The sequence below is a fragment of the Hypanus sabinus genome, chromosome 14 (assembly GCF_030144855.1).
Source record: "Hypanus sabinus isolate sHypSab1 chromosome 14, sHypSab1.hap1, whole genome shotgun sequence".
Classification (NCBI taxonomy): domain Eukaryota; kingdom Metazoa; phylum Chordata; class Chondrichthyes; order Myliobatiformes; family Dasyatidae; genus Hypanus; species Hypanus sabinus.
In genome coordinates, this window is record NC_082719.1 from 61,620,571 (window position 1) to 61,634,714 (window position 14,144).

Consider the following 14,144-nt stretch of genomic DNA (forward strand, 5'->3'; position numbering starts at 1 on the left):
CTTTTACTACATGTTACTGTTATTTTAGGTTTTATGTCTTATTTGGCATGATTTAGTAGGTTATTTTTGGGTCTGCGAACGCTCACAAATTTTTCCCATATAAATAAATGGTAATTGCTTCTTCACTTTACGACATTCCGGCTTATGAACCATTTCATAGGAACACTCTACCTTTGGATAGCAGGGGAAGTCTGTAAATAATATGCACTGCCTCTCCTTTGTCCACCCTGCTTATTACTTCCTCGAAGATTTGTCAGGCAAGATTTCCCTTTACAGAAACCATGCTGACTCTGACTTATTTTGTCATTAATCTCCAAGTACCGTGAAACCTCATCCTTAATATTAGACTCCAACACTTTCCCAATCACTGACTTTAGGCTAACTAGTCTATAATTTCCTTTCTGTTGCTTTCCTCCCTTCTGAAAGAGTGGAGTGATATTTGTAAACTTCCAGTCCTCTGGGACCATGCCAGAATCAAATGATTCTTGAACCATCTCACTCAATGCATCCATTAACTCTTCAGCAAGCTCTCTCAGGACTCTGGGATGTAGCCATCTGATCCAGGTGACCTAACCACCTGAAGACCATTGAGTTTGCCTAGCACTTTTTCCTTTGTAACAGCCCTCACTCCTGCCCTACAACAGTCATGGATCTCTGGCACACTGCTAGTGTCTTCCACAGTAATGATTGATGCAAGGTATTTATTAAGTTCATCTGCCATTTCTTTGTCCCCCATTACTATCTCACCCAAATCATTTTCCAGTGGTTCAATATCAGTTCTCTCCTCCCTTTTACTCTTTACATAAATGAAAAATCTTTTAGTATCCTACTTTATATTATTGGCTAGTTTGCCCTCATGTTTAATCTTTTCCCTTAATAGCATTTTTAGTTGCCTTTTGTTGGATTTTAAAAGCTTTCCCAATCATCCAACTTCCCACTCATCTCTGCTACATTATGTGCCCTTTCCTTATGTAACACTTACCCAACAGGCTGGTATATGTCTTGGGGAAAAGGAGATCCAGCCACTCACCAACCCCACTTCCTGTACACGCAGGTGCTGTGAGAATCGAGTTTATGCTGCGCGTACACACACAATATCAACCTCACACCAGATACCATTATGGAATACACTTTAAAGATTTTACTAAAACTATAAGAGTACTATGCAATACAGTATATATGAAGGAAAAGAAAATTAAGTAAAAGGCGCCAACTTATCAAAGTTCAGTCAGTTTAGTGCACATCGTTGGAGCTCAACCATCGAACCATTCGACCCCTCGTCACTTTCCTCCAACCTCCACGTCCTCGCACCTGGGACCACCCTGGTGGTCGACTGAGCAGTGCAGCGCACGTCCACCTTCCTCGGCGTCTCCTTCCCGCCTCCCCTGAAGAAACCGCGAAACCCCCTAGCTCCCAGCCTCAAGACAAAATAACATTCCTCATTGGTCAACAAATGAATACAATCCCCATATCAGCAAGTCCAAAGCTAAACAGCTGCAAGAGAAAACACTTATCAAACATAAAAGCATTCCTACTCTAGCAAACCAAAGAAGCCATTTTGATTAACATACACAGTACATTGTACACTTAATTTCCCTTAGTTACAGTTGATTAGCCGTAGCTGCCTACCCCTACCACTTGAGAACAACTTTGATGGAGCATATCTATCCTGCGCCTCGTGAACTTCAGCCACCTCTGCTCTGCTGTCATCCCTGCCAGTATCCTCCTCCAATCTACCTGGGAAAGTTTCTCTCTCATGCCTTTGAAATTCCCTTATTGCTTTGTGATACTGATACATGTAAGTTATGCTTCTCCCTTTTAAATTGCAGTATGAATTCAATCATATTATGATCACTAGCTCCTAAGTGTTTCTCTACAGTAGGGTACCTGATAAGATCTGGTTTGTTGCACAACACCCAATCTAAGATAGCTTTCCCTGAGTGCGCTCAAGTACAAGCTGTTCTAAAAAGCCATTGCATAGGCATTCAACACATTCCCTGTCTTGTGATCCAACACCAACCTGATTTCCCCAATCCCCTTGCATTTTGAAGTCCCCCATTACAATTGTGGCATTACCCTTCTTGCATGCCTTTTCCATCTCCCTTTGCAATTTCAACCCCACATCTTGGCTACTATTTGGAGGCCTATATATGATTCACATAATGTATTTTTTCACCCTTGCAGTGTCTAAACTCCATCCACAAAGCTGCAACTTTTTCTGACCCTATGTCACCTTTTTCTAAAGATGTAATTACATCACTTGCAGTCACAGCCACACCATTGCCCATGCCTTCCTGCCCATCCTCCCAACTGTGGCCTTCTTTCAGCCATAACTCAGTGATGCCCACAACGCATACCACCCATATCTCTAATTGCATCACAAATTTGTCCACTTTATTGTGAATGCTCTGTGCATGTAAATACAACACCTTTAGTCCTGCATTCTTCGCCTATTTGAATTTTGCATCAATGGTGCAATTTAACTCTTAGCTCTGTCTGCATTTGCACACAGTCATTGGCTTGTCCTTCCTTACATTCACGTTACACCCATCATCTACTTGTAAACCTGCTGGCTCATCCTCAGCTCTGTCATACTGGTTCCCATCCTCCTGCCATTTAGTTTAAACCACTCCCAACAGCTCTAGTAAATCTGCCCACAAGAATATTGTTCCCCCTTCGATTCAAGTGTAAAACCTGTCCCTTTTGTACAGGTCCCACTTGCCCCAGAAGAGGTCTCAATTATCAAGAAATCTGAATCCCTTCCCCCTGCTCTGATCCTTCAACCACGCATTTATCTGCCACCTTATTCTATTCCTATCTTCACTGTTGCGTGGCAGAGGCAGCAATCCCGAAATTACTAACCTTGTGGTCCTGCTTCTCGGCTTCCTTCCTATCTTCAGGTATTCTGTTTTAAGGACCTCCTCTTTTTTCCCTACCTATGTCATTGATACTAATATGTACCACGACTTCTGGCTGCTCACCTTCCCCATTCAGGATATTGGCCATTGTAGGATAGTCTGGGAATTGTTGACCAATAGTTTAATATATGTGATACACAAACCAATGGAGGCCCTACTGGAATGTAAGAGTTGTGGCATTAATTTGCACCTTTACAAAACATTGGTGTATTGTTAGCAGTTACTTGCCAGCCTTGATGCCAATTTAATGTATTCCCATTTGTCTTCATATGGTCTGAAGATAAAAGAAATGTTGTCTATCATTCATAGGGCAGTGGTTTATTTGGTTTGGAGAGCATTGGATAGCTTTTGCCACCTCAAACCTGCATAAGCCCTATTAGCCTGGACATGACCCTTTCATTCTTTCTGCAGGATATTTTCCTTAGTGGACTATCTATTATTACAGGTTGAGAAATTCCCTTGATCATATTGCTTAGACAACGTAAGCAAGCATTGTGCGATATATTTCATGCCATTAAGATGTGTCTGTTAGAGTGAGTGTGTGTGTGTGTTCTCCCTGGATACAATCTCTTGTGTTATTTGGGATAAATGGGATTACGCTGCCATGCATTTTGATGGGAAGAGCAGCTGCAAATCTAGATACTGTATAGGAACAATAGAAATCCAGATTATAAATGCAGATCCTAGTTATTACAAGTTGTGCCACTAAGCTGATAGAGTGTGATGAGGAAGGATGAGAGATGGTGGGGATATCCAGAACTAGAGAGCTCTGTCCCAAAATTGAGGGGCGACTCTTTAGAACAGAGGTAAACAGGCATTTTTTTTAGCCAGAGAGCAGTGAATTTGTAAATGCTCTGCCACAGACTGCGGTGGAGGCCAAGTGCATGGGTGTACCTAAGGCAGAAGTTGATGGTTTCTTGATCAGCCAGGGCATCAGAAGGATGGTGAGAAGGGGTTGAGTGGGATTCAGGGTCAGCCATGATGGAATGGTGGAGCAGACTCAATGGGCTGAATGGCCTAATTCTGCTCCTGTGTGTCCTGGTCTAATGGAGAGATGGCTCAGGTAGAAGATTGAGTACCAGATCTCCTGTTTGACACACATATCCTATGATTCTATTTAAACTTGGGCTCACAAAGGTGGGCACATATAAACAAAGAAGCAGAAGATGGAGGTGGGGATGAATATATACCTAGCAGTGATCTTTGTGGTTGGGGGATGGGTAGGGAAACAGGAGGTTTGTGTTTGTTTTATTTGTTGAGATACAGTCCGGAATAGGCCCTCCCAGCCATGCCATCCATTAGTCCCCTGATTTTAACACTAGCCTAATCATGGGACAATTTACAATGACTAATTAACCTACCAACTGCTGTGTTTCTATATGCAGGCTATTTATCAGGCTGAGAACTGAACACAAAAGGATAAAATGAACGAAAGTGAAAGAAGTTTGAGGCTTAAAAAGGTAGCCCAGTAGAGCAATGGATGTAAGAAACAGATTATGAAGGAAGAACAGTTGATACTTTGTCAGTTAACTCCGGTAAAAGATGGATAAGCATCTAGTCAACAGTGGTATTGACAGTGATAGGGTAAAATAGAGCCAAAGATAATTGAACATGCTGCAGGATGCAAAGGAACCTCTTTTGTTTCTGGGATCGATTCTCAGTTGTGGCCTTTGAAGAGGAAAGGTTAATGGTTTGGAATTTTGATTCGTTGCTTTTAGTGAATAGGTGAAGAATACAATTTGTAGTCAGGGCAATGAACATATTTTTGTCAAAGTGGCCTTGTGCAATTTTTTTGGGACTTGGCTAACTATCCCTATTCTGTTTGCAGTTGGCAGATATGGCTTAATATATCTCTAGTGACACTGTAGCTGATGCTATCTTATCAGGGGTGCTTTAAATGGCTCACTAGAGTAAAGCATTATGTTCTTTTAAATTTGCTGGTAGGAGTCCAGTAACTCATTTAGAGTTTGTATTGCCATGATATCTCAGTGAATGACTGTTAGCTTTAAGCAGTCTTCCCACCAGAAGAACACCAGGGAATATTCCTTTTAGAGATCTGGAGCAGCGTCAGGGCTGCATGCACTTAATCTGGCAATGTCCACACAGATTCTGCACCCGTATTTGTGTACTGTCTCTCTTACCGCTCACTACTCCCTCAATCTTACATCTTAAATTTTCCTTAACTGTGTTCTGCCTCAGGCCAAGTTGGGGGTGTGTGTGGGGGGGGGGGGTGGCGGTAGGAATTAGTTTTCTGCCAACAGCTCACTGGTCTTACAAAATGAGCTCTAGCTCACAAACTGGATGAATTGTCACACTGACACAGTGGAACAATCAATTGTTGCAGCCTTGTAGGTGCCTGCCTGAAATTAGTCCACTGAATAAAAAGCAGTATCATTGTATTTTGGTAATGGGGTCATATTGTGACAAGACTTTTGCTGAAATTTTACTACTTGTATTTTTTTAAGAGGCGCTGTAATAGAGAAAGCTGGTCTTGTTTGTAAATATTAAAATGTTTTGTTTCTCGTCTGTTGTATGTCGAGGGAGCTGTGTTTTTGTTAAAGACCCTACTTCACGCAGCAAGCAATTCTGTTATTTCTGAGCAGTAGAGTTAATTACAGCGGTTTGGGTACACATAGACTTAATCCGATTCTTACCAGGTTTCACGTTTGATTTGTGCTTCGGTGCTTCAGACAAATATCTATAACACTGAAAGGAAAACCTTCAGTGTTTGTATTCCTGTATTTATCTATTTCATTGCTCTGGGAGTGAACTTGGGGCAACATAAACATGTACATGATGAGACGATGAATTAGTTTACTTACATAGAACACCTCTTCTTTGGCTTTGAATGGCCAAGCTTCCATCCATGAGAATTAATTAAGGTTATTTATTACATTAGCACAGTATACAGATTCCTGAGTTAGGAGTGATAGATTAGAATATTGGTTTTAAGTCTCCTTACTTTGCAATGTATAGGTCACGCAGACATTCAAAACATTTGTATATGAGAGAGGGAGAGGGAACGTTGTGCTCGTGCATAGAATTTGTATAAGCATTAAGTACATAATCATGAAATGTATATGCTGGCTACAGAGAACAGATTTTGCTCCATTATCTTGGATCTCATTGCTGCAGGGCTAAAAACCCTTACTGAGCCTTGCCTGATGAGTCATGGGTATGCAACTGCCTCATATTGAAAGGATATTGTACAGAAATGTTTTCTGTTCCTCATGACCTTTGGGAACAGGCACCAAGTTTATTATCATTGCCTGAAAACTTGGCTACTTTAATATATTGCCATTCATTGTGGAGAGTTACTGGCCTGGAGAAGATCAAGTCAGTATGAAGGTGCTATTTCTGAAAGGGCAAGTTGGGAGATATGTACCATTTTGCCACTATAAATGAGATAGCCTCATGACATTCCAGTTCAGGTAGAATAGCATTGCCTTGACGAAGGGTCTGTGGAGGAGTTCTGTTTTGGCATGGAGTAACCCCTGTTCTGAATCCCAGAGAGAGGAAATGCTAGTTCTCTGTGGTGGCGTCAGTGTTAGAATTGAAAGTTGTGATTGATGACACCAATCAGAGAAGCCTAATTCAAAAAATTTAGTACAAGTTTCAAGGACGACCCTTTTTCCAACAGTTTTTCCCTCTTCTGAAGGTTCACCTGAGTTCATGTCTGCTGTCCACTGGTACTTTGGGAGTGGTGGGTGCCACAGGTGCTGCAGTGCATCCTGGGCAAGGATGATCATGTTGTAATTTAAATTTGCATTTTGAATATTATTTGATATTTTGATGAATGAATGCATTGTGAATATGTAAACTTTTTTTAATAAAACAAATGTTAAAAATGTGGTCTTTCTTTATAACAAAACCACATATGCTGTGAAGTCCACAGTGTTTTAAAGTCTACTACAATTAGCAAAGATCAGTGTTTGGTTGGTTTCTGGCTAAATGAAAGGGACAATGTCAGCATCTAACTAATCATAGATGGCAGAACTGAAAACACCATCAAATCTCAAGGGAGAAAGAAAAACTGAGGTAGAAAGATATCTTAAGTTCAATCCTACAGTTCACTAAAGAACCTTGAGCATACTGTGGCTGGAAACTGTGCAGGCGATACAACTAGCAATAAATTGTAACTCTTCAAGACCAAGTGTGTTCCAAGCAGCTAGATGGCAGAGAAAAGTTTGTAAAAGACTGAGAGGCAGTGAGCCCCCACTGAAAGGAGCACTTCAGAAGTCTCAACCAAAATTCTTGTCTTCAACATGTGTATCTTTGAAGTCTTCTCACTGCATGTTATCCACTGCAATTTTAGTGCTGGGTCAGCCTGACAAGAGATTGAAAAGGCCATTTCCCAGCTAAAAAAACAACTTGGACACCTGACACATGTCCCTGCTGAAGTTTTAAAGCATGTCAGAGAGGTATTTCTGACATAAATACCTCTCTTGCCCTTGTCCGATGTCTGGACATCTGAGGCACTGCAAACCTAGCCATTTTCAAGAGAAGAATCAAATCTGAATATGATAATAAGATATATCTTCCTGGGAAGAGTTCTTGTCAGAATCTTTTGAAGCTATTGTTTCCCATTGGCTGAAGTGCTGTACTCAGTGACAAAGTGGGATCTACCTCTCGGGATGATTTTCATCGAGTGACACTTTGAAGAAAAATGTAGGAAGTAACAGCAGTGTCTGTATATTGCCTTTCTCAATCTTATTAAGCCTTCTACTAAGTCACATCAGAATCACTGAAGAAAATCTTTTACAGTTTGGCAAATGTTAAAAATCGGTTACCCATTTTGTTAATTTTGTGATAGTATTCAACCTGTGATTTTAGCCACAGACCCAATCCCAGTACAGTCAGGGGTCGGACAAGGTTGTGTCATTGTTCCCACCATCCTCTTAATCTTCTTTGCTTTCAATGGATTTCGTAGATAACTAACCAGGCTCAAATTACGGTTGCTTTAAATGCACCCATTTGTCTTTTTGGTATACCCTGACTGGCTGCTTTGTTCAGTTTCTTCTTACCTGGCTGGAGATTGTGGCTGGTATTTTAATTATCTGCTATTATTTGGCATGGAGTTGAATTGTTTCCTTTGTATTTTGAGGCCTTCTTATTCACATATGGACACCACATTGGGAGCAATGTTTTTGTTGCATTTTGCTACCTTTCCCACTGCAATCCCTTTTACTTGATCCCATAATTTCACAAAGAAATGGGCTAATGCAGTGGATTCTGGTTAATTAGGCCATTAGTTAATCAGGGCAGCTGCTAATTTGGGGCAACTCTTTTTAAAAAAAACAAAAACAAATTGAGAAAATAGCTGGGATTCCCTTTGTTTATTTTGGGATAGATAATATGCTGCTTATTGCGACGTTGGCACTTATTTCAAGGGAATAGAATATGAAAGTAATGAGATAATGCTGACTCAGGCTGCACTTGGAGTATTGTCAACAGTTTTGGGCACCATATCTCAGAAAGGATCTATTGTCATTGGAGAGAGTTCAGGAGAGGTTGACAAAGATGATTCTAGGAATGAAGGAGTTAGCATATGAGGAGTGTTTAGCAGCTTTAGGCCTGTATTCACTGGCAATTAGAATAATTTGGGTGGGGGGGGGAATCTTATTGATACTTACCAAATGTTGAAAGGACTAGTTAGGGTCGATGTGGGGAGGATGTTTCCTGTGGTGGGAGTATCTGGAACTAGAGGGCACAGCCTCAAGATTGAGGGACAACCTTTCAGATCAGAAGAAAAGTGGAATTTTTACCCAGAGAGCAGTGAATCTGTGGAATGCTCTGCCATAGACTGCGGTGGAGGCCACGTCTGTGGGTATATTTAAGGTAGAAGTTTATAATTTTCCGATCGGTCGGGACATCAAAGGATATAGCGAGAAGGCAGGTGCATGGGTTGAGTAACATCTGGGATCAGCTGTAATGGGATGATGGAGCAGTTTCATTGGGCTGAATGGTCTAATTCTCCTATGTCTTATGGTCTTAACTGGGGAAGGAGACTGTTGCCTAGCATTTTGTAACTAATGTCAGTTATACACGTGTCATGTGACTTAGACACTGCGCCATGCTCACAGCAAGCAGCACTTGAATGTGTTCAAAGGGCATTGATTTTTGTCACTAATAGTTGGCGAATAATAAACAGTAAGACAACTCAGAACCGTTTTGCTCACTGCAGTTTCAAGCATTCAGGTCTGAGATGCCAGTCGCAGCCAGGAGTAAAAAAATAAAATGGTTTCACTACATTTACAAGTTAGGAACTACAAGGAAATTGAAGGCATCGGCAATCATCTTGAATGTTACATTTAAATGAATATTTGGAGGATACAGTCATTGAAGGTAGTGTACTATCTGCATGAAGCCTCTGCACTGAGTTCATTCAATCAAAAGAACACATCAGCATACACTGGATGAATTCTTCTGTCAATAACTGCTAGGAACTAATACACAGTTTTACACTAGTGATTTTGGTAGTGTTCTAATTTGTACTGTATTTCATTTGGTACTCAGTTAAACAGTAGTTTGTCTTTTTATACCTTTTAAAAACTATTTCCATGAAATTTTGGCTAATTGGGGTAGCTGCCTAATTGGGCCAGAATGTGTTGGTCCCGATGTGTCCCAATTAAGCAAAATCCAGTGTATATAGTCAACACTGTACATTGTTACTTTTTAACCTGGTAGAACCTTTCACCAGGAGCATTACTGGACGATTAAGAGAATAATGTTACAGAGTACTGGAATTGTATTTGAAATGTTACATTTTAAACAATAGACAATAGGTACAGGAGTAGGCCATTCGGCCCTTCGAGCCAGCACCGCCATTCATTGTGATCATGGCTCATCATCCACAATCAGTACCCCGTTCCTGCCCTCTCCCCATATCTCTTGACTCTGCTGTCTTTAAGAGCTCTATCTACCTCTTTCTTGACAGCATCCAGAGAATTGGCCTCCACCGCCTTCTGAGGCAGAGCATTTCACAGATCCATAACTCTCTGGGTGAAAAAGTTTTCCCTCAACTCTGTTCTAAATGGCCTACCCCTTATTCTTAAACTGTGGCCTCTGGTTCTGGTCTCCCCCAACATTGGGAACATGTTTCCTGCCTCTAGCGTGTCCAATGCCTTAATAATCTTATGTTTCAATCAGATCCCCTCTCATCCTTCTAAATTCCAGTGTATACAAGCCCAGTCGCTCCAATCTTTCAACATATGACAGTCCCGCCATCCCAGGAATCAACCATATGAACCTGTGCTGCACTCCCTCAATAGCAAGAATGTTCTTCCTCAAATTTGGAGACCAAAACTGCACACAATATTCCAAGTGTGGTCTCACCAGGCCCTGTACAACTGTAGGTGGACCTCTTTGCTCCTATACTCAACTCCCCTTGTTATAAAGGCCAACATGCCATTAGCTTTCTTCACTGCCTGCTGTACCTGCATGCTTACTTTCAGTGACTGATGAACACCTAGATCTCGTTGTACTTCCCCTTTTCCTAACTTGCCTCCATTTAGATAGTAATCTGCCTTCCTGTTCTTGCCACCAAAGTGGATAACCTCACATTTATCTACATTAAACTGCATTTGCCCACTCACCCAACCTGTCCAAGTCATCCTGCATTCTCATAACATCCTCCTCACATTTGACACTGCCACCCAGCTTTGTGTCATTTAGCAGAAAGATGGTTCATAATTAGTAAGTAGAGTGATAAAGTAAGAAGCATATTGAAATGTGGATTGACAATTTATGCAAGAGATACTACAGATGTTGGAAATCTAGAGTAACAGACACCCTATTTTCAAAGGGATCCTACACCAAACACATCATTAACTCCCCCAACTCTCTGCTTTCTGCAGGGATCACTGTCTCCGTGGTTCCCTTGTCCATTCATCCTTCTCCACCAGTCGCCCTCCTGGCACATGTCCCTGCAAGTGACAGAAATGCTCCATCTGCTCACTCACCTACCCTCTTACCTCCATTCAGAGCACCAGACAGTCCTTCTAGGTGAGGAATCATCTCAGCTGCGAATCTCATCTATTGTAACTGGTATAGCCTGCTCTACGATGGTGACATCTGACATAAATCAGGGGACCACTTTGTCAAGCACCTCCGTTACATCTGCTAAAGAGCATTTTCTCAGTGGCCAACCATTTTAATTTCTTTTGCCATTCCTGTTCCAACACATTTGTCCATCGCCTCCTGTTTTGACACAGTGAAGGGACTCTCAGAGTGGATGAGCAACATCTCGTATTCCTTTTAGTTAGCTTCCAACCTGATGGCATGAACATAGATTTCTCCTTCCAGTAATTTTTTTCCCTCCCCCTTTCCTTCTATTTCCCACTCTGGACTCTTACCTCTTTTCCTCACCTGCCTACCATCTCCTTCTGGTGCCCCTCTTTCCCGTTCTCCCATGATCCACTCTCCTCACCTATCAGATTCCTTTTTCTTCAGCCCTTTACCTTTCGTACCCACTTGGCCTCATCTCTCACCTTCTGGATAATCCTCCTCCTCCCTCTGCCTTTTTTATTCTGGCATCTCCCCCTTCCTCTCCCGACCTGAAGAAGGTTCTTGGCCCAAACCGTTCATTGTTTATTCGTTTCCATAGATGCTGACTAAACTGATGAGTTCCTCCAGCATTTTTTTTTGTTTGTTTGTGTGTGTATAATCATTTGCCTTTATTTAATAAGTAAACAATTATGGACTGTAGTGGCTTAGAATAAATTCCATTTTTTGAGTACCTTTAATATAGTGAAGAATTCCAAGCTGCTTCATTGAAGGCTTATGATATACAAAATGATGCCAACCTTTAAAACTAGAATGTGTGTCAGATGAACCAAAATCACAAGATACTGCTGATGCTGTAAGTTCAGAGCAACACTCACAAAATGCTGGAGGAACTCAGCAGGTCAGGCACAAGCCCTGATGAAAGGTCTCGGCCCGAAGCATCAGCTGCTTATTCCTTTGATAGATGCTGCCTGACCTGCTGGGTTCCTCCAGCATTTTGTGTGTGTTTCAGGTGAACTAGTTCCTTGTTAAAGCAATGACCTTTAAACTAGACAGTCTCAGGATAACGAAAGTGTGAGTGAGTTTCAGCAGTGGATGTGCAGATTTCATGGGTACTAACCAGACTCTGGTGAGAGTAGACTATCTAATTGATGGGAAAGATGTGTGTTTCAAAACTTATGGGTGTCATGGATGATTTTAAAATGGATGGGGCAGGTTCAATCTGGTTTAGTTGCTGGAGGGGGTTGAGTTGGTGACATACGCACTCAATGGCAGTGGTTTTAGTCTTCCCTTGGTGGAAGCTTTTTATCTTTTAATAGGTGTTTTAACAAACGATTGGGCACTTTAGAAGCAGTGGAGGTGATCAGAGAAGCGATGCTGTGGTAGATTCATATATCATCACACCGAAAGACATTGATGCTATTTTTCTAGATTATGTTGCTGAGGGTTGCTAAGGATAGCTGAGGAAAAGCAACAGATTAAGGAGAGATATACATATATCCTGGCCTAGTAGTTTGGGGCCGAGGAGGAAAAGAAGCTATTTCTAGTGATTCAATGGTTAGAACTCAATTGATAGGGATGAAAGCCAAGCAACTTTGCATGCATGTAACTGGTACAATAGTGAAAAGATGCAGAGTAATGGGTAGTACTTTTCTTGATTGTGATTGCTTTATAATGTGCTCATGCATCTTTTTTTTTGTTGTTCACCTGTTTGGTAAAAACAAATGGAGTATGTAGATTGTGGGGATATCGGAAAGATTACAGTACAGGAACAATTAAAGTCCTTTCAGTGCAATTTAGATGCCTTTGTGTCTGGGAATGAAAGAGCAATTGGAGCTTCAGAGTATTTTACAGTGTGGACACCACAGAAGCTGTTGATAGATTAAATATGCGGTATTGAAAATGTTCAACTAAACTGATCAAAAAAATTCACAACTTAAAACAATATCTGAAGTTATTGTTGCTTTCAGTGAAAATAAGGAGTACTCAACTGTCTGTATCTTAAAAGAGTAGATGTTTTGGGTGGAGATTTTTCATCCAGCAAGGAGGTTCTGTTCAAAATGTTTGTCTTTCAGCTGCTGTTAGATCATTTTGTATCAAGCTTTGATGCTAGTAGCTTTTCTTTATTCTTTCTATTTTCAGCTTGCTTATTCAAAATGATGGCTGATTTGACCAAAATTATGTGATGGAGAACATCACTGTTTATTTCTATAGTTTCATTTGCAGACATAACTTTCAGTGCAAGGGTTTGTCTTAAAACACTTGCACTGTCATTTAATTATTAGTCATTTATATGACAAGTTTACTGATGTCAATCCATTTACAATAATATTCCATACACTTATTTTCTGGTCAAAATTTCTGGCAGACACCCAGTGCAGCTATGTTTTGATACAAGAAATTCAGTCTTTTGCTAATCTCACTAAAGGAAAAATCATGTAACATGGAGTAACATTTAATCATTTTTCCTCCACTAAATATACCAAGAGCAAAATTTTCCTCTCTCAGCTGGAGTTGATAAATTGAGGATTTTCACATGGTGAACGATAGGCAGGCACTAGACAAAACACTCGACGCTTGACGCCAGGGAGAGAGACAAACCATTTGTAGTTGGGCCCATAATGTTGCTTTCTGCACATGCTTTAAGTGCTTATAATGGTCACTCATTTTTAGTCAGAGGAAAATAGGTATTAAGCACATCCAAAATTATGTTTTTGGCAAAAATGGTGCAATGTTTCAAGCCAAAATATCTGCAATTCCTTCACCAGTACCTGCTTTATTTGAGTTCCTCTAGCAGATTGTTTTTAAAAATTATTGCTGTTTGAGAGTATATTTGTGAATTAAGTTTATTTCATTTGTTATTATGATATCATGAACCACTTATTAATATATTATCTCACATCAGCAGCAAGATTTCCACCCCAACAAAGGTCACTTTCAGACTCTCGCCCCTTTACTTCACCAGAGGGGATCATTGTCCCTTGCACAAGCCACCTTGCCTCCCCCCCCCCCCCGCCCCCCCCCCCCCCCCCGAGAGTTTCATCAATTAGATTTTGTGGCAAGCGTGGTTGCCTGTAGCATAGTTCAAAGAAAGTGCTGAAACATTTTATTTTAGAACCTGGTTAAGTATTGATTCCATCAGCTTGTTTAGGATCCTGCTGGAAACTCAAAGGAAAAGAGATTGAAGGGCCTCATTTAGTTCCATTGTTGGCTTACTTAAGT

General features: G+C 40.9%; 1 protein-coding gene across 7 annotated transcripts in view; it reads left to right on the forward strand.

Annotated features, from left to right (window-relative positions):
* Positions 1-14,144, forward strand: part of fat1a (FAT atypical cadherin 1a) — a 175,492-nt gene that overhangs the window by 91,710 nt on the left and 69,638 nt on the right. The window lies entirely within an intron of this gene.